Source organism: Macaca fascicularis, chromosome 7, assembly GCF_037993035.2.
Source record: "Macaca fascicularis isolate 582-1 chromosome 7, T2T-MFA8v1.1".
Lineage (NCBI taxonomy): Eukaryota > Metazoa > Chordata > Mammalia > Primates > Cercopithecidae > Macaca > Macaca fascicularis.
Genome location: NC_088381.1, coordinates 127,064,816 through 127,092,363, shown reverse-complemented (window position 1 = coordinate 127,092,363; position 27,548 = coordinate 127,064,816). Strand labels below are relative to the sequence as shown.

General features: G+C 40.1%; 1 protein-coding gene across 6 annotated transcripts in view; it reads right to left on the bottom strand.

The window, feature by feature from the left end:
• The window catches only part of DAAM1 (dishevelled associated activator of morphogenesis 1), a 180,174-nt gene that overhangs the window by 128,126 nt on the left and 24,500 nt on the right, over nucleotides 1-27,548 (bottom strand). For 2 of the 6 annotated variants that reach the window (XM_065548863.2, XM_073997470.1), the window contains exon 1: nucleotides 12,725-12,806. The exons of the other annotated variants lie outside the window; for them this stretch is intronic. The gene's annotated coding sequence lies outside the window, so the exon portion shown is untranslated. Of the gene's footprint in view, nucleotides 1-12,724; nucleotides 12,807-27,548 lie in introns of those variants that run through there. 6 annotated transcript variants of the gene reach the window in all.

The following is a 27,548-nucleotide window of genomic DNA, read 5'->3' as shown; positions in this document are numbered from 1 at the left end:
TGCTCTTGAGAAACAGGGACATAGAGGTATCCCTGGGATACTAATGTTTGGAACTTCAAGCAAGATGCCAGACTTCCATTTCCAGTCCATGAAGGATTAACTACTATAGGAATTGCTCTCCCACTACAAATAATTAATAAATAGGCAAAATATATGAAACAGCTGTATTCAGTCACTGGACAAAGGTATTATAGACCAGTGATTGCTGAGAGAAAGGAAACATCCAGTAAGGCAAGCCTTAGAATTGCCCTTACTCCAGGCTGTTGTGCAGAAAGAGGAAATCCAAACCATGTTCAAGGGTCTTGTTGAATTGAGGGATCAGAGATAAAAGTTCAGAGAATCAGAGGCAGCCATAGCTCTTGATATCTGTAAAGGAGTCGCCTCAAATTATAGGCTGAGTACTGATCTGCACATTGGATGTGGGGCTCACACAGGGCTGGAAATGACTGGCATCCCACCAGCCTGAGTAGAAGAACCTTGTAATACATAAACATCAGGAAGAGTATTCAAAAGGGTCCTAGACTCAGGCTGCTCTAGAAAAAGCTTAAAAGCAGCCTCAAAAGGATCTGTGCACCAGAACAAAGTTCAACACTCTTTAAAGAAAGTTCTTCAGGCAAAAAGAAATAAAGATCAAACAGAAATCTGGACCTACAGAGCGCAGTGAAGAAAGCTGGAATGACTGATCTGTGGGTAAATACAAAATCAGATACTGCCTGGCCTCTGAATTTCCCTAGCCACTCACCTTTTGGATGTGCTTTTATAGGAATCCACCGATGACACTAACCGGGTCAGAGCCCAGGATCAAAGTAGCTCCCAGCCCTACCACTAACTATCCCCCTAACCTTGGTGAGTCTCCTTAAGCTCTCTGAGCTGTGGTTTCCTCAGGAAAATACCATCCCTTATTGTCATCACATTATATGATGAATATGAAAGTGCTCTGAACTTCAAGGATTCATTCTTTTGCCAAATATTTACTGGGTACCTTCTACATATATTTCTAGGCTCTATATTCTGGCAGCCCAATTTTCCCATCTATAAAATGAAAATAATAATAGTACCCTGCACACAAGGTTTTTGTTCAGATTAAATAAATCTCTGTAAAGTACAAATAATAATGTTCGGCCATAGTAAGCTCTTCTATAAGTGTCTGTTGTTGTTGTTACTATTATTATTACTCTACCCCTGCTGCTGCTTCTAACACTGCTACTAGGCATATAATAATGGAAAAGACCAAGTTGGTTCTTGCCTTCAGAGAGATTATATTTGAGATCTATCATAAAGAAAAGAAAGCTTTTGGGATAATTTGTTAAATTTTTTCCCGAGAAAATGTGGGATAGCCGGAAAAAAATATTACTAGTCTAAAGGGAAACCTAGGCTCTAGTTCCAACTCTGTTCCTCTTAGTAGCTCTGTGACTTTAGTTAAGATACATAGCCTGTTTGAACCTGTTTATCCTTAAAGAGGCAGGATGAGAATCTTCAAGGTCTCTTCCAGTTCTAACACCTAATGAAATAAAAGATAATCCATTTTAGAAGCATATTGTTCCTGCCTTGATTTGAGCAATTTCATCCTTACAGCATCAAATCCTTGTATAAGTAACAATTAATTTTGAGGAACAGGGGGAAAAAAGACAAAGAGAGAGAGAGACAGTTTGTGATTTAAGAAAGCCAGAAGAAATAAGCCCCAGATCTAAGATTAGTATAAAAGTCTGCATGTAATTCCCAAGTCTAGAATGAAGGTCACATGACTTATCCCTCTTAAAACAAAGAATGCCATAGCCCAATTGTTTCTATCCACTGCTGAGTAAACCATTTTGATCCTTGATAAGTTAAATAATATAATTAGAAGACATAGGGAAGCTCTTCCTTCGGCTTCTGATGTTTGAATTGGGTTCAGTAAAGCAGAACTAAAGGGCAAAATGGCAGTACACAGTAGAAGTTCCTTATGCAGAAGAAATAACAAGAAATATGTAAACAGCTAGTTTCTTCTACCCTTTGTTTGTACTAGCATGCACCACAACTGGTAAGCTATCAACTACAAACACAAAAGCTCCCACAAAAGTAATTAGTTCAAACTTTAAAAAACACGACAATTTTAGCCAAGTCTCAAAAACCAATGTTTTCCTTTTCACTCTACTTAGTTCAAGAGGTCCCACTGGAAGAAATAGGAAATATCTGAACCATACGGCTGATGTTCCAAAAACAGTTGTGAAAGGACCTTTTCTAAAGTTTTCCCAACACTTTGCAGAAGACAAGCCAGACCTTGCAGAATTTTATAAAGTAAAAATCCCCTAGTAATTTTATTGGAGAGAACATGTTGTATAACATTAACTCAAAAAAATTCTTTCCCATACATACATACAAAATACTGTATATGATTTCAAGAAGTTCTCATTTCTCCTGCAGTACACCACAGGCCTCAGCAGAAGCACACTGAGTTTAAAGTAATACATAACCATAACATACTGAAGACGTCCTTGAAGTACATATGCATGTACACACATATACACACACACAGTAAAATGTTACAGCCAGCTGTATCTGTCTTTGGGAACTCTGATCACTAGCTCTAATGGACATGTCTCTTACCTAGTTGCCTACTTCATATACCTATGGGAACTAGTCCATCTCCTTCACCATGTGATTCTAATAAAGTGGTTAACCAGGTGGTTCTTCCTCTCCATCTAGAGAGGGGCACATGGCATTGGCTTCGCCAATCAAGTCACTCCATCCCCTGGACAGTGACTGATCTAGGGATGGCACACAACACAAAGACAACCAGAGGTCTTTATGTGGCTGGATGCTACAGATGAGAGGGTGCCTCTTTTTTGCCTGGAATCATGACATATAAGCACCATATAACACCAGAAATTTACAATAGTTGCTTTTTCCACCATGTGTTAGAAGCTACCCCAAAATGAAGCCAGCATAGATAAAAGCAGAACTGAGAGATGGGACAAGGGAGATGGGGAGGTGAGGAGGTTTTGACGACATCATTTAACTACTAGATATACTGGGCCTCGGTCAAATACCCCTTGAACTTTCCATTGAGTGATTCAATGAACTTTTTTCCCCTTTAAGCCAATTTCAGTGGGATTTCTGTCCCATACAGATTTGAAGAACCCTGATTCATGGTCCACTCGACTAAATGAGATGGGAACTAACACTGACTGAGTACCTCTCAAAGGTCAGAGACTATGTGGGGCCTTCCACAAACATCATTTCCGCTAATTTGCATACTCATGCTCGGAAGACACTAGTTTCACAACAAAGAAACATCACGAGAGATGAAGTCGTAACAAAAATCCATAGCACTAGGCGCAGTCAGCAAGGACATAAACCCTACCTGTCTCATCTCATGCCATACCCATCTCTGGCCACAATCTCACATCTTTCAAGCTACAGCATTATTATTTTCTAAGAATCAAATTAACAGTGAACTGAAAAATCAAGCCATAAATCCAAACACAAATGTCTTGTTTTACAGAAGGCTGTATTGGTTTTACTGTTCACAAATTGACACGAGTAATGTAACACCTCCTTTCTCAAAGAGTTCCCACTTTGGAAACAAATTTTGCCAGACTGACTTTCCAGGAGTCTTAAATAAGCCTATGGGGGAATCATTCCTTGGAGCTTGGAAGTAATTCAAGTCTCGGTATGTATGGTGCTAAAAAGACAAAGAAGTTGCTAGAATATAAAAGTCATTATTGTTGCTGAGCAGGGAGCTTTCAGAAATAACATTACTACCCATCCTGGCCCCCCCGACCCCCCGTCATTTTCTCAAAGATGGCCATAATCTGAAACTTCAGCCATTCATGTCCAACTCCATCCACAGCAGAATTTGAGGGACACAGGCTCTGTGGTAGGGAAGGAATATAACAAGAATGGGGGTGGGAGCGCAGAGGGGAAGCATACAACAAAACACAATGTAAGAAAATGTCAAGAATCTAAAAATTCTACCATTGAACCTGTCAAAGAAAAAGGGCACAGGTAAAACAATCAGGCAAGTTGGGGCAGGGATGGAAGAAACCGATGGAGAACCTGGACTAGGTAAGAGTGTGGTAAATAAAACTGAGTATTCTGCTCTTGACTTAAAATTCACTAGCTACACCTCTCTCTTTTTCCATCTAGAAAAGAACTAACGTGATAATAAGGAGACTGTGTTTAAGCATTATAATCATTTTTTGCAAGATTTGGGTGTGACAGGTGGAACTTGAGGCCCTATTTGGGTAACAGCCAATTGTCCTAATTATAGGTTGGATTACTTATTTTACATAACCACAAAAAAAGTAAGTGTTAGCACCATAGGGCATTACCCTATTTCACAACAGCATAATAGTATATTACCTTCATAAAGTAATTTATGGGTTTCTAAGTACTTTTGTGTGCACAGTATCATTTTATTTTCCCAACAACCCTGAGAGAAAAAGAGACAGGCACAGGCAATCAGATATTGCTTTTATTTCTACTTTACAGCCGAGTAACTATCTGAGCACTTATGTGACCTGCATAGGATCACCCACTCCTAAGCAGCAGAGCAGGGACAACTTCATGCTGTCCTTTTCTTGATATTCTGCATTGCCTGACAGCCAGCCCATCTTAGAATTATCTAATAAAGGTTAGCCTTAGGCTCCTTCTCTGAAAGTCTCTGATGTAAGAATACCATTCAAATTATGTTTGAAATAAATGATTACCATGTGTCAGCAATACATTCAATGGTTTTAAGAACAATACATTATACTTCCAGGAGGTGTCTAGAGAAGCAAAAAAAAATCATTCAAAAGTAATATTATAGTGTTTCATTAGGTCAGTTACAGCTTTACTCACTCTGTTCATCTGAACAGTCAGTGAACCGCCATATGTCAGGGGTTATACGTGAAGGATCAGGAATACAAAATTGAATAAGCTATACTCTGTGCCTTTCAAAAATCAAGAAGATAAGAAGAGGCGGACCTTGCTTAGCTTGCTCAGGGGTGATCAAAATACACTTTTTCAACTTTCAGTTCTTAGAACTATTTCTCTTGGTATTTCCACAATCCTACAGTACTTAAGTGCTTGATCAGTATTTAATTTTTCAACAGCCCCTAATATGTATTCCACCACCTGCGAGATGTCTCTCTTCTGGAATGTTTCTATCTCCATCATGCTACAAATAGTTTTCACTACACATTCTCTTCTGACAGAACAAGAATAGATGTTCACATTTCCCTAGCTGAAAACTAAATGAACTGAGCTTGTAATCAAGATAACCACTCTTCCAATCCACCCTTTCCACATATATTCCACGATGTGTAGGTTAAAACTGACTCTACACTAGGGGTGTGCAAATTGTGGCCCAAGGGCTAAATGCCAAGTGCCCCCTCACCAACAGTTTTTGTAAATACAGTTTTATTGGATAACAGCTAGCCTCCTGTTTACATACTGTCTGTGGCTGCTTTCCGAGTAGTTGTCTCAGAGATCTTTTAGCCCCCAAAGCCTAATAAATGTACTTTATAGCCCCTTACAGAAAAAAATTGCTGATCCCTGCTCTCCACTAAGTACATGAAACAAGAGAAGTTTGGGAAAGTTTTCAAAACCACTTATATTACAAATAAATGTATTTATTCTACAAACATACACCAAACACCTTTGGGCACTGTTCTAGGTGTTGGAGGCCCAGTAATGAACCAGGCAGATGAGCGTCCCCCACCCTGAGTCATCACAGAGGTCACAGTTTAGTGAGAGGAGACAAAGATAATCACTCTTAATTTCAGATGGATAAAACAGGATATTTAGAGAGACTGGCCAGAGATGCTAAAGGAGGAGTGATTCTTTAGAAAATGCAAAGTCATGAAGATAACATCTGGGAAGATGCCACTGAAATAATATTTAAATGACAACAAGAAGACAGCCATGCAAAATTCTAAGAAAAGAGTGTTCCAGCCAGACAGCAAATGCTTGAAGGGAGAAAAGGTGAGGTATGCTCAAAAACAAAAAGGCGGCGAATGTACCTGAAGCAGAGTGGACGAGAGGAAGAGGCAAGAAGCCAGGTCACAAGGCTTAGCAAGAGCCAGACCATGTGTGATAAGTAGCAGAGAGCATTATAATTCTAATGATTTCCCATCTTCAGGTCCTTAGTTATTAAAAAAAACAAAACATTACACCTACAAGATAGAAAACTAGTCACTTTGCTACAACTTCTTCCCTTTGATCTACTAAAAACTACCTGAAGTTTCAAAAGCCTAGCAGCTCAAGAAAGAACACTGTTAAATGACACCTCATACTAAAGAGGCAATTCTCCAAAAATAAATAAATAAATAGGTAAATAAATAAATAAATAAATAAAGTGGGTTCAGGGGAACAAAACTTAGGGCTCTTCTCATTATAAAGCCATGGAGTAACCACTTAAAATGGGATTTTTTTTTTTAAGAAAGGGAATTTACCATTATCAAGCCTATCAAGCCTATTTTCCTAAGTATACCAAACTATTCATTTGACGAAGTGAGGTCTGTCTCCGCTCCACCTCTGTGCACCAGCTGCGTGCGTGTTCCATCATAACACTTTCAAAGCAGTTGGCTGGTTTGGATGAAATGCAATATATTCACATACCAGAATCTTTGGGACTCAGCTAAAGCAGTGATAAAAGGGAAATTTATATAACTAAATGCTCACATCAGAAAGCTGGAAAAATCTCAAATCAACACCCTAATATCACAATTAAAAGAACTAGAGAAGCAAGAGCAAAAAAATTCAAAAACTAGCAGAAAACAAGAAATAACTAAGATCAGAGCAAAACTGAAGGAGAAAGAGACATGAAAAACCCTTCAAAAAACATCAATGAACCCAGGAGCTGGTTTTTTGAAAAAAATAAAAATATAGATAGACCACTAGCTAGACTAATAAAGAAGAGAGAAGAATCAAATACACACAAAAAGTGATAGAGGGGATATCACCACTGATCCCACAGAAATACAAACTACCATTAGAGAATACTATAAACACCTCTACGCAAATAAACTAGAAAACCTAGAAGAAATGGATAAATTCCTGGACATACACCCTCCCAAGACTAAACCAGGAAGAAGTGAAATCCCTGAATAGACCAGTAACAAGTTCTGAAATTGAGATAGTAATTAATAGCCTACCAACCAAAAAAAGCCCAGGACCAGATGGATTCACAGCTGAATTCTACCAGAGGTACAAAGAGGAGCTGGTGTCATTCCTCTGAAACTATTCCAAACAACTGAAAAGGAGGGACTCCTCCCTAACTCATTCTATGAGGCCCACATCATCCTGATACCAAAACCTGGCAGAGACACAAAAAAAGAAAACTTCAGGCCAATATCCCTGATGAGCGTTGATACAAAATTCCTCAATAAAATACTGGCAGACCGAATCCAGCAGCACATCAAAAAGCTTATCCATCATGATCAAGTTGACTTCATCCCTGGGATGCAAGGTTGGTTCAACATACACAAATCAATAAATGTAACTCATCACATAAACAGAACCAATTTAAAAAACCACATGATTATCTCAATAGATGCAGAAAAGGCCTCTGATAAAATTCAACATCCATTCATGCTAAAAACTCTCAATAAAGCTAAAAACTCTCAATAAACTAGGTATTGATGGAACATATCTCAAAATAATAACAGCTATTTATGACAAACCCATACCAATATCATACCGAATGGGCAAAAGCTGGAAGCATCCCTTTGAAAACCGGCACAAGACAAGGATGCCCTCTCTCATCATTTAACACAGTATTGGAAGTTCTGGCCACGGCAATCAGGCAAGAGAAAGAAATAAAGGGTATTCAAATGGGAAGATAGGAAGTCAAATTGTCTCTGTTTGCAGATGACATGATTGTATATTTAGAAAACTCCACCATCTCAGCCCAAAAACTCCTCAAGCTGATAAGCAACTTCAGCAAAGCCTCAGGATACAAAATCAATGTGCAAAAATCACAAGCATTCCTATTCACCAATAGACAAACAGAGAGCCAAATCATGAATAAACTGCCATTTAAAACTGCTACAAATAGAATAAAATACTTAGGAATACAGCTTACAAAGGACGTGAAGGACTTCTTCAAGGAGAACTACAAACCACTGCTCAAGGAAATAAGAGGACACAAACAAATGGGAAAACATTCCAGGCTCATGGATAGGAAGAATCAGTATCATGAAAAAGTAATTTACAGATTCAATGCTATCTCCATCAAACTACCATTGACATTCTTCACAGAATTAGAAGAAAACTAATTTAAATTTCATATGGAACCAAAAAAGAGCCCGTATAGCCAAGACAATCCTAAGCAAGAAGAACAAAGCTGGAGGCATCACACTACCTGACCTCAAACTATATTTCAAGGCTACAGTAACCAAAACAGCACGGTACTGGTACCAAAGCAGACATATAGACCAATGGAACAGAACAGACCTCAGAAATAATGCCACACATCTACAACCATCTGATCTTCAACAAACCTGACAAAAACAAGCAATGGGGAAAGGATTCTCTATTTAATAAATTGTGCTGGGAAAAATGGCTAGCCATATGCAGAAAACTGAAACTAGATCCCTTTCTTACATCTTATACAAAAATTAAGATGGAGAAAAGACTTAACTGTAAAACTCAAAACCATAAAAACCCTAGAAGAAAACCTAGGCAATACCATTCAGGACATAGGCATGAGCAGACTTCATGACTAAAACACCCAAAGCAATTGCAACAAAAGCCAAAATTGATAAATGGGATCTAATTAAACTAAAGATTTTCTGCATAGCAAAAGAAAGTAGCCTCAGAATGAACAGGCAACCTACAGAATGGGAGAAAATGTTTGCAATCTACCCATTTGACAAAGGTCTAATATCCAGAATCTACAAGGAACTTAAACAAATTTACAAGAAAAACACAAACGACCCCATCAAAAAGTCGGCAAAGGATATGAACAGACACTTCTCAAAAGAAGACATTGATGCAGCCAACAAACATAGGAAAAAAATCTCATCATCACTGATCATTAGAGAAATGCAAATCAAACCCACAATGAGATACCACCTCATGCCAGTTAGAATGGCGATTATTAAAAAATCAGGAAACAAATAGATGCTGGCAAGGCTGAGGAGAAATAGGAACGCTTTTACACTATTGGTGGGAATATAAATTAGTTCAACCATTGTGGAATACAGCATGGCGATTCCTCAAGTATCTAGAACCAGAAATACCATTTGACCCAGCAATCTCATTAATGGGTATATACCCAAAGGAATATAAATCATTCTACTATAAAGACACATGCACACATATGTTTACTGCAGCACCATTTACAGTACCAAAGACATGGAACCAACCCTATTGCCCATCAATAATAGACTGGATAAAGAAAATGTGGTACATACACACCATGGAATACCATGCAGCCGTAAAAATGAATGAGCTCATGTCCTTTGCAGGGACATGGATGAAGCCGGAAGCCATTATCCTCAACAAACTAACACAGGAACAGAAAACCAAACACCACATGTTCTCACTCATAAGTGGGAGCTGAACAATGAGAACACATGACACAGGGAGGGGAACAACATACACCAGGGCCTGTTGTGGGGTGAGGGGCAAGGGGAGGGAGAGCATTTGGACAAATACTAGTGCATGCAGGACTCAACACCTAGATGATGGGTTGATAGGTGCAGCAAACCACCATGGCACATGTATACCTATGTAACAAGCCTGCACATTCTGCATATGCATCCCAGAACTTAAAAAAAAAAAAAAAAAAGAATATTTTGAAAAAAGAAAAAATGCAATATATTCCTCTAAAGCCTGTAGAGATATACTACGTGGCTTATTTTATCATTCCAAACTAAACAGGGGACTGTTTCAGGGTACAGAATTTCAACATGTTGGTGAACAGCCACCATATCCATCTCCTTTGTTAATGTCCTTACCCCTCTGAGTTTTTAGGGGATTTACAAGTCTGAAAAGACAACTTTGCATTTTTAGATTCAAGAATAAAGGAAGTCAAAGGTCTTCTGCAGGAAGGCGAAGACAGAGGTTCTCTGATAAAACCATGACGCTCAGTGACCAGTATACATTTAGGAAGAAGCAGTAGTTACGATATTCTCTGGAGGTGTGACATTAAACTGGCCTTCACTAAGACTTGACAGTGCTTGGGTCTGCAGAACAAGCTCTCCTCACGGTAAATGCTGTGTGGTGATAGGTATGGGTGTTTATAACCAGACTTGAACAGGCTATAGAAAAACAATGTGAGAAATATGCTGAAGTGCCAATCTTTAAGCAGCAGCACTGCTGGAGAAATCCAGCACACAACTTCCCAAGAGAATTAACTTGCTATCTGTTTTCTCTCTGTAAAGTGGGGATAAAATAGTACTACCCCTCAGGCTGGAGCATACTTTACTAAGTTCTCAATAAATAGTATATTTCTCAAATGCGCCCACCATATCACATGCTGAGTCCTCATAAAATTACCTCCCAAAGACTCCACCTCCAAATACCATCACACTGGGATTAGGATTTTGACACAGGCATTTTGAAAGGACACATTTAGTCCACTGCAGAGGTCCATTTACATGCTTTGGTAGACTTGCTCGGTGTTGACCAACAATACAGTAGCTAAAGTTTGTTAAGCGTGTACTATATGCCAGGCACTGAGATCTTCTAATGGATTACCTCATCAAGTTCTAACTACAAGCCAGTGATGTGATTTGTATTACTGGCATGTTATACAGTGAGGATCTGAGGCCCAAAATTAAGTATACTGCCAAGGTTGCACAGATAATAAATTGTACAACTGAGATCTGAACCCTGACTGCCTGACTCTAGAGTCAACCTCTTAATCACTAGACAAAACACTTCCCTTAAAAAATAATAATGTGTTTTTAAATGTGGTTTTATTGATTGCCAAATAGCTAGACTTTCATTCCCAAGCATCAACAAATCTGATGCTGAGTTTGCCATGGTCCCCACTACTCCTTACCCTTTCTTAACCTCAAGGCTAGAGGTCATTCACCATTTTTCATCATTATTGCTTGCACTTCTCCTACTTAGAAAAATTAGAAGTAAAATATTTCTTGTGCTTGCATTTGTATCAAAGGTGGGGAAATAAAAGATGGTATGCCACATGTTAATTTGATATAATCATTCTACATTGTATACATATATCAAAACATCACACTGTACCCCATAAATATATACAATTAGGATTTGTCAATTAAAAATATTGATTTAAGTGGGAAAATAATATGCTGTGCCATATGTTTGAAGAAAAAGGAAGTGGAAATGAATATATTCTTGTGTGTTTAATAGACAAAGTGATATGTACTTTCCTTCCCATGCTCAGTACATCACCTGCCTGCTTGAAATATCTGAATTTGATCTGTCTTAGTGTCTACATAATTTTAAGCAGCAAAAGACACTGACAGCAAGTGCACAGTTGTTCAACAGAGAACACTTTAAATTCTGGCAACAAGGATAATGGAAGGAATCCCACATGCCATATAATAATGCTTACAAACTTTTTATTTTTAATTTTTGTAGGTACACAGGTGTACATATTTGTTGAGGTGCATTAGATATTTTGATACAGGCATGCACTGTGAAATAATCACATCATGAAGAATGGAGTACCCCTCCCCTCAACCATTTATCCTTTGTGTTACAACCAATCCAATTACATTCTTTCAGTTATTTTAAAATGTACAATTAAGTTATTATTGACTACAGTCACCCTGTTATGCTGTCAAATAGTAGGTCTCATTCATTCTGAGTTTTTCTGTACCCATTAACTTTCTCCACTCCCACCAAGCCCCCCGACTACCCTTCCCAGCCTCTGGTAATCATCCTTCTACTACTTTCTAAGTCCATGAGTTCAACTGTTTTGATTTTTAGATTCCACAAATAAGTGAGAACTTGCAATGAATAATGCTTTTTACATTCACATAACTTAGTAGTCTCTGGTGAATTTAATTAATATCTGTTATATTTTTTTTTAAGTATTTAATTTGTTTGGATAGAAAGAAACCCAGCCCAGGAAGCAGCTCCATGTTACCCCCACGGCACACCACTGCCTCCTGGGTAAGTGAACCCTAGCTTGTGAGAAAAGCCTCTAAGCATCACCCCCTCGGCTGCAGTGTTTGCTTCCAGTTACAGGAGTCTCTGTGTTTCCCCAATCAGACTTCCAAGTAACAAAGGTTACTGGGAGTCTAGTTCCACTGCAGCCACCTGAGGGGACCCATTTGTAAGGAAGTGGTAAGAAGCACACCCAGGTACCTGCTGTTTCACAAAGAGAAATGATGGATCTGTTGTGTGGTTTGTCTCAATTACATCATAGCTGAAATTCCATTTGCAAGGGTAAGAGAGTTAACAGTGGGGCTTAAATTTAAATTCAGCTAAGGTTTATGCTGGTAGGTTGACAGTGCTAAATTTATTTACCCTTATCACTGTTCCATTATCTCAAACATTCTACTATTAAGATGGGTGGTGGTGGGAGAAGCTTATTTGACATTCATTTCAACCCAGTGAACAGTTATTTATAGACAGGAAAATAGCCATGGCCACCTATCAGGATGGAAACCAGCAGCCAGAGCCATGCCTTCACTGAAGTGCCCCTGAGGGCTTGCTAAAAGCAGAAACTAACCCACAAGGTGGGATTAAGCCTCCTTCCATTTAATTTCAACCAATAAGTTTAATCAACCAGGTTTTACACTACTTTATTTACTCTTACCATGTTTTTAGAACTTAGGACTCCACTGTTGGCCATCTCTTAGGAGGTAAAGAAAGAAGAAATCTTTCTTCTGGATTTACTGCAAAAATGAGAGTAGAACAAATACACAAAGGGACAAGACAGATAGTAAGTCAATGTGGGTCTTCATTTTAATCTTGTTTGCATGTTTATTCTTGGTTCTATCTACACCTTATCTGAAGAGCAATGTGAAGTGAATATATAAATCAAGGGTATTATATAGGCTTTTAAAAGGTATCAGTATGTCATAAAGACAAATTAGTAAATACCTGACATGCAATGCTACCTCATTTAGGGTGATGCTTAGGGTTAAATGCTTGCACGATGAAGTTACAGTTTAGGACTAAAGAGGTAACAACTCACAAAAATCAAAAGCCAAATGACAAACAGGCCTCAAGGAAGATCTCCTCTAACCATAATGAAAAACACACTACAAAATGCATCATTCGCTCAATGAAAAGTGGGAGTGTCTTTGGTAAAAACATACTAAATCAATCTTCCACTGCTGACATGTAGGGCTGGACAAAATGGCACACATGGAAGAAACACCCTGTGAGGAGTCTTCAAAATTAGCCCATTAAATGCTTTTTAGTTTTAATACTTGCTTGCTAATCGGAACTACAATATTGATAACCAAATCCTCATTAAAAGGAATTCTGTCGCCCAGGCTGGAGTGCAGTGGCGCGATCTCGGCTCACTGCAAGCTCCGCCTCCCGGGTTCACGCCATTCTCCTGCCTCTGCCTCCCAAGTAGCTGGGACTACAGGCGCCCACAACCGCGCCCGGCTAATTTTTTGTATTTTTAGTAGAGACGGGGTTTCACCGTGGTCTCGATCTCCTGACCTTGTGATCCGCCCGCCTCGGCCTCCCAAAGTGCTGGGATTACAGGCGTGAGCCACCGCGCCCGGCCTTTCTCTAACATTTTCTAAATATAATATAACTTTTAAAAGTCAATCAAAAATTGAAGTCTTCAATCAAAAACTGAAGAACTCAGGGAAAAGATGGAAACAGTATTCATTCTACCAACGGACTGCCACTAGAATCCAGGTGAAATAAATTATTTAAAACCATAGCTAAGTCCAAAACAAAGTAACCTTTTGATCTACAACACTTGGGGGAAAGGCAGAGGGAAAAGGTAGGCAAGGAAAATACATGATTTATTCAGATTATAAATGGACATGTGGACTGAGTGTGCTGGCCTCCAGGTGGTTCTGAGTAGAGAATAAGAAAAAGCCATCAAGTACAGAACACACAAATATGACTCTCTGGCCCTAAGGGAAAAGAATCTGAGTGATGAAACCCAAATATATGAGTGAAATCTAAAAATAGTCCTCTGTTTCTACAGAGGTATTTTCCTTTTAACATTCATTCGAAATGTGTGGGAAGACAAAGCAGTTGGAGTTAAGTGAGTTTCCAGATTTTGATAAAAGTCAAGTGATACTCTGAACCATTTTCAACCAATAGTAAAAATACAATTTCCCCTTCCTTTAGTTTTTTTCTTGGAAGTTGGGGAGCGGAGGGAGACACAATACTGGGCAAGAGTATAATTTTTAAATTTTCTGAGAAGCTGACATTATCTGTAGGTTACACATCTTTAACATCTAACTATGTCATAGGAAACCATTAGATCTTTGGAACTTTGTCAGTGAAAACCAGCATAATTATTTTTTTTCCATAAAGAAAGATGAATAGAGAATGACAGAATGTTGACACTGTGATTACATTTTCCCATCATGCCACAAATTTAAAAGATTTCATTATTACAGCCTAGGAGGTTTTTTCTTCCCTTAAGATTTAGAAGAAAAAAAAAGTGGTAAGAAAAAACAACTTGTGAGTTGAAACATGTTGTAATTCCAGCACTTCTTCAAAAAAGTTCAAAGGTTTTCTACTAGTAACCAAGTTCTATGCTCCAAGTTGTCTTCAGTTGCAGGTAAACCTTTTCTAGAAGATTCCTGCCTCAACTGTTTCAGTATGTGGCAGAGATACAAACTGGTAGCAACAATTAGGAGTAAGAAGTCCCCAGGTCTCACTGGGACAGCATGCCTGTGGAACAGGGAGTACCATCCATTCATTAGTCCTGGGTGCCCCTATGGGTGCTCTATTGAACTCAAACACATTTGGACTACGCATCCTCTGTGTGCCCAGCACTGATGTAAACACAACCTATCCCTACCTGTCAAAAGAATCAAGTTTCGCGAAAGAGCTTACAATGTGAACAGCTTCTCCTAATCATGTTCTGGAGCACCACATCTGGTCTGGAAAACTGGAAAAAGTGGAACAAGCATGAGGTTACAGATAATCGAGATAACGAGGCGTGGGGAGAATCCAGGCCTATATGTGAATCCTCCCATTTTTCTGCATATTTTATGCAGCACAAGATGAACACTATAGGAATATTAGGTGCTGGAACAAATTAAACTTGCAAATCATACTCCTAGTACCTGGCCATCCCAAACAAGTCCTTCAGGACCTTCACACAAATACAGGTCTCACAATCTCATGGCCAGCTGTCTCGGTGAAACTATGTAAGATAACAAGAAGGTGACCCACACAGTCAGTCTGTAATGGGGAACTGGAGACTTTTCCCTTCCTCTTCCCTGAAAGCACGCTTGCAGGAGTAAGGGGCAAAGAAAAGGAAATGAAAAGGTATACCACACCATCCTTGTTCACACCATCCTTGTTCACATGTAAGCCCATTTCTGTATAGCAAGTCACTTTATGAAAGCACCAATAGTATTTGTAAGGGAGTCTGTGTAAAGAACCAGAAGCTTAAATTGGAATGTAAAATAAGTACTTTAAAGGTATACCATATAATCATTTTATTCTGGGAAACTCAATATTTTAATTCAAAACAGTCATTAGTTTTACTGGAAATTCTAGAGATGTATGCTAGGCATTTTAATTAAAGTACAAAACAAGGTGGGGGGAAATCTGACAAACACAGTCAGAGACACGGAAAGGTAGAAACTGTACCTTCTACAACTCCAGGGGCACTATTCATGCTGCACTTTATGTGACTGGAATTGGGCAATGCCAGCCTATGTAGCCATCCACAGCACTTTAAATAGTACAGGGATGCTACTTAGTGTCCCAGTCCATTCCCAGATTCTAATAAAAGGGCCCTCCTATTGTATTTGAAGAGCAAATGCTTCCCAATCTAGTGATGATCCTTCCCTCTTCCATCTTTCTGAACTTCTACTTAAGCAAAAATGAAAAGGCAGCTTAACCCATGCTAGTGAATAAGCATGTTAAATTGCCTCTAGTTTCAGACAACTGAGAATCCTACTGAAATCTGTTGTTATTTTTCCCTGCCTAGCACACAGAGATTGACTTTACAAGGAACGACCCACCTCCATTCCTCGCACTCTTGGTATCATGTCAGGCCCATCCCACCCCCAATCCTGCTAGAAATGTGATGTTGAGCAGACCTAAGATGGGAGAAATGGACTTTCTTCCTGGAACCCTAAATGCCCAAAGTCTCCTGTGCTTTCCAGTTTTCCTTACAGATACAAAGACTGCCCCATATTCTTCTGCTATGTACGTGTGTGTGTGTGTTTGTCTGAAATTTAGTTTCTCTTGCTTGCAACCAAAATAATTCTGATATATCAACTAAAAGGAAAAGAACAAAGAAATATCCCCTTTGGTGCTACTTGGTGCCTATTCGATGCTCTTACAGAGGTACAAATCAAGTCAGGAAAGAGAGCAATACACTAAGGAAGCAGGTATCTGTTCAATACCCCTCCATCGAGCTGAAAGTCCCAGGGGACATTCTACCAAATGCATTCCAGTGAAAAGTATCCTGAGTTCTAGTCTGAAACTACTTGAAAATAATAAGAGGTCTCAGGTTAACTATTCAAATATAAAACAAGAAAATTATCATCAGGCAACTGAAACACATTTTGAGCATATGTTGCATTAAACTCCTTAGAGTTGTTCTTAGTTGCCCCAATGCTGTGGGGCTTCAGTTTCTTGCCACATCAGTAAGAAGGTTCAATTAGCATAAATATCAATTCATCGATATACATGGGTAACATATTACTATTTTTAATAGCAGGATCTTATATTTTATAGTGCTATGCAAAGTGATTCCATGTACTATTTCTCCTTTAATCTACACAAGCACCCTCTCAGTAGTCAGGGACAACAGGCATCTTAATACTTTACAAAAACGGAAACTAGATCAAACCTTGCCCAGAATCAGTACTAGCAGGGCTAAAGCTGGCCCAAGGAAAGCCTCAAATCAAGATCTCTGTCTGCCAGATCTCTGTGAGCACTCTACTGCACCACCCTGACAACAGATTTATTTCTTACAGTTATAGAGGTTGTAGAGGTTGGGAAGTATGAGCTGAAGGTGCCAGTATACTCGATGTCTGGTATGGGGCTGCTTTCTGGTTCATGGAAATGGTGCCTTCTCATTGTCCCCTTACACAGTGGAAGGGGCAAGGAAGTATACTAATCCCATTCATGAGGGCCCAATTACCTCCTAAAGACACCACTTTCTAATAGCATCACCTTGTTGATTAAGATTTAACATACAAATTTGGGAAAATAAATTCAGACCATGGCATTCTGCCCCTGCCCCTTCAAAATTCATGTTTTTCTCACGTGCAAAACACATTAATTCCATCTCAATAGCCCCAAACGTCTTAACTCAGTCCAATACCAACTCAAAAGTCTAAAGTCCATAGTCTCATCTAAATGCCATCTAAATCAGATACGGGGAAGACTCAAATGTATGATTCGTCTGAGGCAAATGCCCTTCCAGCTGTGAGCCTGTGAAATCAAACAAGTTATGTGCTTCCAAAGTATTACAGTGGGAAAGGCCAAATGGACATTAGAACTGCCTCTACCTAGGAAAACAGTAAATCCAAAGCAATACTGCATTCCTAGAGGGTTTACAGAGATGTGCCACCATCAAGGATTTGAAAGTTGCAGGAATGACGATTCCCACCATATCTTTCAATTCAGCTCTCCCATTTGGCCTGTGCAGAAGACAAACAGATCTTGGAGAAGGACAGTGGACTATCATAAGCTTAACAAACCAGTGATTCCAAATGCAGCTGCTGTACCAGATGGGGTCTCTGCTTAAGCAAATCAACATATCACCTGGTACCTGGTATGCCACTATTTATCTAGCAAATGCCCTTTTCTCCATACCTGTCCATAAGGCCAGCCAAAATCAGTTTGCTGTTACCTGACAAGGCCAACAATATAACTTTTACCACCCTGCCTCAGGGGTACATCAACTTTCCAGCCTCACATCATAATTTAGTGTGCAGGGATCTTGGTCACCTTTCCCTTCCACAAGACATCACACTGGACCATTACATTGACAACATTATGCTGACTGAATCTAGTGAGTGAGAAGCAGCAACTACTCCAGACTTACTGGTAAGACATTTATGTGTTAGAGTGCAGGAAACAAATCTGACTAAAATGCAGGGGCCTTCCACCTCAGTGAAATGCCTGTGGGGCATGTTGAGATACCCCTTCCAAGATGAAGGACAAGTTGTTATATTTGGCCCCTCCTACCATCAAGAAGTGCAATGACTAGTGGACCCATTTGGATTTTGGAAGCAACATATTCCTCATTTGGGTGTGTTACTCTAGCTCACTTACTGAGTGACCCAAAGGGCTGCTAGTTTTGAAGAATGAGGCCCAGAATGGGATAAGGCTCTGCAATAGATCCAGGCTTCCATGCAAGTTGCTCTTCCACTGGGGCCATATGATCCAGCAGATTCCAACACTGCCTGAAGTGTCTATCAGTGGCAGATAGAGATGCCATTTAGATTCTTCAACAGGATCCTACAAATGAATTGCAGCACCGGCCTTTAGGATTTTACAGTAAGTTGTTGCCATCACCTACAGATGACTACTCTCCTTCTGAGAGACAGCTCTTGGGCTGGGCCTTGGTAGATGAGCACTTAATCATGGGCTACCAAGTTACCATATGACACAAACTGCCCATCACGAATTGGGTATTTGATGATCAACCAGGACACAAAGTTGGGCATGCACAGCAGCACTCCGTCATCAAATGGAAGTGGTATATACACGATCAGGCCAAAGCAGATCCTGAAGGCACAAGTAAGTTACATGTCATCATGGCCCAAATGCCCACAGTCCCCACTCCTGCTACATCGTCTTCTCTAGTCCCAGCCTGCACCTATGGCCTCACGGGCAATTCCCTACAATCAGCTGACACAGGAAGAGAAGACTCGGGCCTAGTTTGCAGATGATTCTGCACTATATGCAGGCACCACCAGAAAGTGAACAGCGGCAGTATTACAGCCATTCCCTGTGACATCCTCAAAGGACAGTGGTGGAGGGAAATCCTCCCAGTGGGCAGAACTTCAGCAGTGCACCTGGTTGTGCACTTTGCTTGAAAGAAGTGGCCAGACATGCAATTATATACCCATTCATGGGCTGTAGCCAATGGTTTGGCTGGATGTCCACAGACATGATTGGAAAATCGGTCACAAAGAAATCTGGGGGAGAGGTATGTTGACAGACCATTCTGAATGGGCTAAAAACATGAAATATTAGTTTCCCATGTGAATGCTTACCAAAGAGTGACCTCAGCAGAGGAGGATTTTGTGGACAGAATGACCCCTTTTGTGGATGCCAGTCAGTCTCTTTTCCCAGCCACCTGTCATCACCCAGTGGCTCATGAACAAAGTGGCCATGGTGGCAGGGATGGAGGTTAGGCATGGGCTCAGCAACACAGACTTCAACTCACCAAGGCTGACCTGGCTAGAGCCACTGCTGAGTGCCCAATCTGCCAGCAGCAGAGACCAACACTGAGCCCCCAATATGGCACCATTCCCCAGGGTCATCAGCCAGCTACCTGGTGGCAGATTGATTACACTGGACCTCTTCCATCAAGGAAGGCACAGTGTTTTATCCTTACTGGAATGGATATTTACTCTGGACATGAGCAAATCTCCAGAGTAAATACAAAGTAATTTACAGAGTAAATACAAAGCAATTTACAGAGTAAATTACTTGCTTTTCCTGCATGTAATGCTTCTGCCAAAACTACCAACCATGGACTTCCAGAATGCCTTATTCACCATCATGGTAAGTAAGAAGCATTGCTTCTGACCAAACAACTCACTTCACAGACCACAAAATGAGGAAATGGGCCCAAACTCATGGAATTCACTAGTCTTATCATGTTCCCTGCCATCATAAAGCACCATCCTGAAGTAGCTGATTTGATTGTACAATGGAACAACCTTCTGAAGACTCAGTTACATGCTACGTAGCTGACAACACCTTGCAGGGCTTGAAGCAAGGTTCTCCAGAAGACTGTATATGCTCTGTCAGCATCCGCTATATGGTATGGTTTCTCCAAGCGCCAAGATTCACGAGTACAGGAATCAGGGGTAGAAATGGGAGTGGGTGGCACCACTCACCATTATGCCTAGTGGGTCACTGGTAAATTTTGGCTTCCTATTCCCACAACTTATGCTCTGCTGGCCTTCATTCTGGAGGGAAGAATGCTTCCAGCAGGAGACACAACAATGATTCCATTGAACTGCAAGTTAAGAACACCAGGCCACTTTGGGCTCTTCATGCCTCTGAGTCAGCAGGCCAAGAAAGGAGTGACCCATCCAGATTACCAAGGAGAAGTTGGACTACTACTGCACAGTGGAGGTAAGGAAAAGTATGTCTGGAATACAAGAGATAATTTAGAACTTTTCTTAGTATTACCATGCCCAGCAACTAAGGTCAATGAAAAATGACAACAACCCAATCCAGGCAGAACTGCCAATGATCCAGACCCTTCAGAAATGAAGGTTTAAGCTATTTGACCAGATAAAGAATCATAACCAGCTGAAGGCAAAGGGAATACAGAATGGGTAGTAGAAGCTAGTTATGAATACCAGCTGTGACCGTGTGACCAGTTACAGGAAGGAAGACTGTAATTACCATATTTCCTCCCTGTTTTGTTATGAATACGTTTGTGTGTATATAGACCTATATTAAGTAAATATCTTTGTTTTCCTTCCTCTCTTATTCCCTTATCATATAAGATATTAACGACTATGTCAGTATTTCAGTAATGATAATTTTCTATTATACTATTTAACTTACAGTCTCGGGAGAGGAGTAAACATCACTCAAGGACTTTACCTCCTCTTCTAGAGAAGGGATTAGTACACTTTCAGTTGTACACAGGATCGTTGTACCTTGTTAGGTGGAATTATGACCTTGCCATTGTCTTTATTTGGCGATTAAGTATGGTTTAAGGGGATGCGCATGGATGTTAAGTTGACAAGGGGTAGACTTGTGTAATTTGACTGGGTTAAAGGACACCCAGATAGTTGGTAAAACATTATTTGTGGATGTGTCTGAGAGTGTTTCTAGAAGAGATTAGCATTTAATCTGTAGATTCAGGAAGGATCCTGTCTCACCAATGTGCTTGGGCATCATTCAATCGGTTTAGGGCCCAGGTAGAACAAAAAGGCAGAGGAAGGGTGAATTCACTCTCCTAGAGCTGAAACATCCATCTTCTCCTTCCATTGCACATTGGAGCTCCCCTAGTTCTTAGGTCTTTGGCTCTGGTACTCACACCAGCAGTAAGTCATCCCCGTCCCCCTCCGCCAGCACCACCATTAGCTATTGGCTCTCCTGGTCCTCAGGCCTGGTCCTCAGGCCTTTGGCCTCAGACTAAATTATACCATCACCTTCCCTGGTTCTTCAGCTTGCAGATGGCAGATGGTGGGACTCCTTGGCCTTCCCACAATAAATTCCCCTGATAGATTTCCTATTGGTCCTGTTTCCTTGAGAAAACCAAGACTAATAAAGTAAGTATTGTTGGGGCAATAGTTGTGGCTATTGAGGAATCCATGTCATAAGCCAGTTCCTTCTTCAAAACTAGGCAAAACTTATTTCTAATACAGAATATTTAACTTCTACCTCCCTTAAATGTTGGCAAAAATAAGACCAAACAACAATCCACTCAGCAAACATTGAGCATGTTTCCTCTGGAGTTAATCAATGTGCCACTTATAGGTTAAGTGTAGGTAACAAAGTAAAATATATCACCCTTGCCTTTTAGGAGCTTAAAGTTATCCATTACACCTGAGAATGGAGCTGCCAATTCTCTGACTTCTGTGTATCTCTTCCTTTATCATTCTATTTCCTGCCAGAAGCTTCTGGCAAAACAAAATCTCAGGATGAGAGACCTTGAAATTTGGTCAAATGCTTAAAATCAAGAACTGAAGCCAAAACAACACTTATCACTGTAGTTCAGTGACAGGCAATGGATGCCATCCTGGGGAAAAAAAAAAAAAAATCTGTATTTTTCAAAACAAATAGCTCCATAGCAGGAACCACTCTTGAATTCAAACACAATCTATAGCTGGCACCCAAACAAGGTAAACGTGAGCTTTTGAAGCAAGATGTTGGACCACAGCTAAGAATAAATAAAGGCATGTCCAGGAATGGCACCAAAGTCCTCAAGGCAAAGGAGCTGACACCAAAGGGATATTAGACAAGGAGGATTCTACAGTAAGAAGACAAGGAGTAAGGAAGGGCTGAAGGACTCAGAACACAGGGTGGTCAAGCTCATGTTCAAATCAAGTATTGCATGTTTATATGATGTTTATGAACATATGAAAGACATTGTCACTAAGTCTTGACTATATCTAAGATCCAATTCTAGAAAGCAGAAATTCCAGTTTTCTAGACTTTACTCTTGGAGGAAAGAGTACCATATAATAGTCTACATACAAATTTACCGTGGACTAAGAAAAAAGCACCACCAATTATAAGCAGGTATTAAACAAACGAATAAATAATATAAAGGAAAGAATGTATAAGCCACCTCTTGAAGTGCTATGCCAAGAATAAAAAGTGTTCTTGTTATACCCAGAAGAAACCAGGGAACAAGAATCAGGATACTGACTACAGCATGCTGATGTCCCCCCAAAGACTTATGCACAAAATTATCATAAAGTAAGTTTTTCTAGCCCTCCTGAAAAGACTATTTTTAAAAAAGAAAAAAACCCACACAACTTAACCTACAAAGTTTCTGAGGATAGGCTGGTGATGGGGTGGTGGTGGGAAGGTAGCAACTTCCTCTTCAGTATTACAAACTGGTTGTCGAACAGGCTTAAGTTTGGGGAAGACCTTAGATGAAATTTCAATGTAGACACCATCACCACCAAATGCCAACATTAGAAGGAACACAGGTAAACATTCCCAAGCCATTGAGAATTATTCAAGTTAATGGAAATGAAAGAAAGAATGCTCACACAGACTAGAAAGGGTCTTTCCAATAACTGCCACTCCTCTGTCCTTTCACCTGAAACTTCCTAGAGCACTAACAGGTTATGTGTCCATCATATGGCTTGTAATACAGTCCCAGCCCTTGCATATCAGTCATATAAGAACATTAATAGCTTGGCAGTCACGTGTGGAGGGCTGGGGGAAGGGAATATTTGTGCTCCATTCTTCTGTTTATAAATTTATAACTTGTGAATTCAAATTTCAAGGTAAAGATAGCTAACAAATGCCGAGACTTAAAAACATCTCCACAGAATTAGAAACCAACGGACAGACATTAAAGTCAAAATAAACTCTAGCTCTACCAAAGGACAAAGCCTACATAAGATGAAACTCATACATGTGTGTGCCATTAGCAAATAACAGTGATAATCTAATCTCAGTGTAATTTTAATTTATCTTGATTTCTCTCTTGGACATGGAAGTATCAGTTCTAATGTTAAGCAATGGTAGATAATAACTATTTACATACTGGTTTCAGATTATTTAACTTGTATTTGAATATGAGCAAGTCTCATTACTGAATATTCACAGTCCTTTAGAAACAAATGAAATCACAGTAAGGAAACACTACTCAGAGAAAATTCGAGCAAAATGGCACATCTATTTATCTCTCTCTAGGCTAGGAAGAGGCAGCAGCAATTTTCCAGTACCTGAACTCATCTAAGCAAAGTTTCTGTTTTGCTGTGATTAATGTCTTGCTTGGACCCTCTGGGGCAGAAAAAAGTTTATAGTCAGAATTGTCCAGGCTGAAGTACAGTGGCCCAATCATAGCTCACTGCAGCCTCCAACTCCTGGGCTCAAGTGATGCTCCTTCCTCAGCCTCCCGAATACCTGGGAATACATGCACATGCCAGTATACCTGATTCTTTTTTTTTTTTAAATTTTGAGACGGAACCTTGCTGTGTCACCCAGGCTGGAGTGCAGTGGCATGCAACCTCCGCCTCCTGGGTTCAAGTGATTTTCCTGCCTCAGTCTCCCGAGTAGCTGGGACTACAAGTGCCCACCACCACACACGGATAATTTTTTTTTTTTTTTTTTTTTTAGTAGAGACAGGGTTTCACCATATTGGCCAGGCTGGTCTCAAACTCCTGACTTTGTGATCCACCCACCTCGGCCTCCCAAAGTGCTGGGATTACAGGCATGAGCCACGGTGCCTGGCTCATTTTTGTATTTTTTGTAGAGACAGGGTCTCACTATGTTGCCCAGGTTGTTCTCGAACTTCTGGCCTCAAGCAATCCTCCTTCCTCGGCCTCCCAAAGTGCTGGGATTACAGGCATAAGCCACCATACCTAGCCTTTAACTTTAATTATAATTTAAATAGCTATATACGGCTAATCAATACCATAACAACAGCATAGGACATGTTAAATTTTAAAAAATCAAATGTCAAACTTTTACCAACTCTGGTTACAAACCACACTGATATAATCATAAGTCCATCAAGAGTGAAAATCTCAAAAGACACAAAAGGAAGACCTTCAGTAGTAAAACTGTAATGCAGATAATCTATTCACAGTACTCAGGTTGAAGGTGGGTACCTGAAGTGTTATGGTGATGGTGCTTGATAAACTCTAAATCCTTACTGCCCTTAAGGAATCAGTCACAGACACACAGAGGGAGCAGTCCTAAGGCTTGGCAGGACAAGCAGGCTGCCTCTCCAAGCCCACTGTGGTCAGTAACAAAAAAGGCCCAGATTCAGATTAGGAAGAACCAGCTTACTGTACCTCACCCCCGCCTCCATGAAAACCACCCCATTTCAGACAGTTGTGTTTTTTTTTTGTCTCCCAAGACCAGGTCAAACACAATGCAAGACAAACAAACGTGGATCAAATATCTGTTTTAAAAAACTAAAAACTGCTGGAAACTCCTATGTTGGGGTGTTTGGGGAGGTATTCTCTCTCAACTTTCAAGCATTGCTGGGCCACAAACAAGTAAAAAAAAAAAAACTATATATACATACATATAGTATATACTTAAAATTCAGTTCTTTATAGTTTCAATTGAAGTCACTAAGCCAAATACCTTAATTACGACAGAAATCACACAAAGGATTAGTCAACAGGAAACACATCAAGTGTTACTCTAATTTTAAAGAATTCCAATACTTCATGGTAATATGAAATTGACTTTTTTTTTTTTTTTTTTTTGAGACAGTGTCTCGCTCTGTCCCTCAGGCTGGAGTGTAGTGGCGCAATATCAGCTCACTGCAACCTCTGCTTACCAGGTTCAAGCTATTCTCTGGCCTCAGCGTCCCAAATAGCTGGGATTACAGGCACATGCCACCACGCCCAACTAGTTTTTGGACTTTTAGTAGAAAAGGACTTTCACCATGTTGGCCAGGCTGGTTTCAAACTCCTGACTTCCAGTGATTCACCTGCTTCGGCCTCCCAAAGTGCTGGTATTACAGGCATGAACCACTGCGTCCGGCCTGAAATTGACTCTTGAAATTGATTAGAATCCTTTTTTTGCCTACTCTATGAATACAGACAATGTGCATGAGTATAATAAACAGGCAGCTGTCCAAAAATATCACACACACACACAAAGTCATTTTAATAAAAACATGATATTGACTTGACAGAAATACAGAAATAACACAGGACATTGAAAAACTGTGCCTGAGACAGGCAGCACTAATGGAGAGGAGGTCAGAATGTGGGGTCCTCTCCTCATGTGAGTAAGGCATTTTAGGGAGGGACCCTGGGAAGTCAGAAGAGGTATGGCCAGATGAGACTCAAAGAAGAGAAAATCAGCTCAAACAGGGCTAGGAGGTCACCTTCTAGACCCCACCTGTGTGTAGCAAACTCCCACAAGAAGAGTGACTGGGTCTGCAAGCATGCGTGAATGGAATGGAAGAAATCTACCCTTGCAAACAAGCCTGTCATTCATATGGTCCCTATCAGCAAGAATAAAAATGGGACGAACATGAGAAAGGCTGTCCTAAGAGGCCGACCTCTCATGCTATAGTGTCATTTCAGCAGACAAATAATGAAATTGCTTACTGTCAATATATGACCCAAAGCAATCAATTGCAGCCAGAAGGCACTTGGAGTTATCAATTTATGTAACACAAATGACATTCCTTGGTGGTTCCTTCCTTACCTACCTCAACTCCCACCCTAGCCTACTCCCCACGGCTGTGACACAGGGCAAACGAGCTGGGATTTTGCCTTTGGCTGGTGTACTGGGACATTTTCAGAGCCACCAGACTTGCCTGCTTACTACCGTGGTGGATTATGAAAGGCCTTGTTATCCTGAGCTCAAACAGGACAAATGCAAACACCTCGGCCTGGTGCAGGCCTTTAACAAGCCTGCAGCGGCTGCCGCCTGCAGAAAGCATGGTCAGTGGCGAGCTTGCCAACAGCCCCAAGCCAATTGACCAGCATCCAGCCACCACTTATTTTCCAAACACTGACTGAACAAGCCTTGATTCAGCTCTTATGTTACACTCTGGTGAAGAACAGTGCAGAAGCACCAAGAGAATCATTTGAAAGGAACTATTCTGGACATACACCAAGCACATGTTCCCATGGAATTGTTAATAACTCAGGGGTCCTTTATATTTGTTTGAACCTTCCATGTCTAGCTGCGGAAAAGACATATTTCTTTTTTCTCTCCAGGGAAAATAATGGCAGGAAAGTAAAACTCCTGGTAATGTCATATCCAGTCAAACAGGAAGGTTTGTAGGCTCAGGGCTGAAAGGTTTCCACAGCTACACTGAGCCAATATGAAAATAATTCATTTCACTTTCATCTGTTTCATTTCCTCCAAAATTATCATTCAGGTCCCTGACTCCCTCACCTATGAAGACAAGAGGAAACATTTTGTAAACACAACAGAATATAGTGTTTAAAAAACACACGAGATATGGAGAAACCTGAACTTTCACTCATTGTTGGTGGAAATATAAAATAGTGCAGTCACTTTAGAAAACCGTTTGGCATTTCCTCAAAATGTTAAACACCAAGTCTCCCCCGTATGACCCAGCAACTCCATATTTAGGTATTTACTCAAAAGAAGTGAAAACACGTTTGCATAAATATTTAAACACAAGTGTTGACGGCAGCATTATTCATGATAGCTGAAGAGTGAAAACAATCCAAATGTCCATGAATTTTTTTTAAAATGTGGTATATCTATAAAATGGAATACTATTTTGCAATAAAAAAGAATGAAGTACCAATACATGCCATGACATGGATGAAGATTTGAAAACATTAAACTACATGAGAGAAGTCAGTCAAAAAAGACCACATATTATACGACTTCATTTATATTAAATGTCCAGAATTGTTTGATCCATACAGACAGAAAGCAGATTAGTGGTTGTCTGGATAAGGGCTGAGGTTGATCTGTTAAACTACATGGGAAGAAACAAAGTTGAAACTATTGTCTAAAGTGAGATATCTGGCTTTTCCACAGTTAACAGAAAAGTATCTACAAATAGGATGACCTTCCTGAGGAGAGCAAGGAAGAAAGCAGCATGTCAGGAGTCTGCAGTAGCAGCC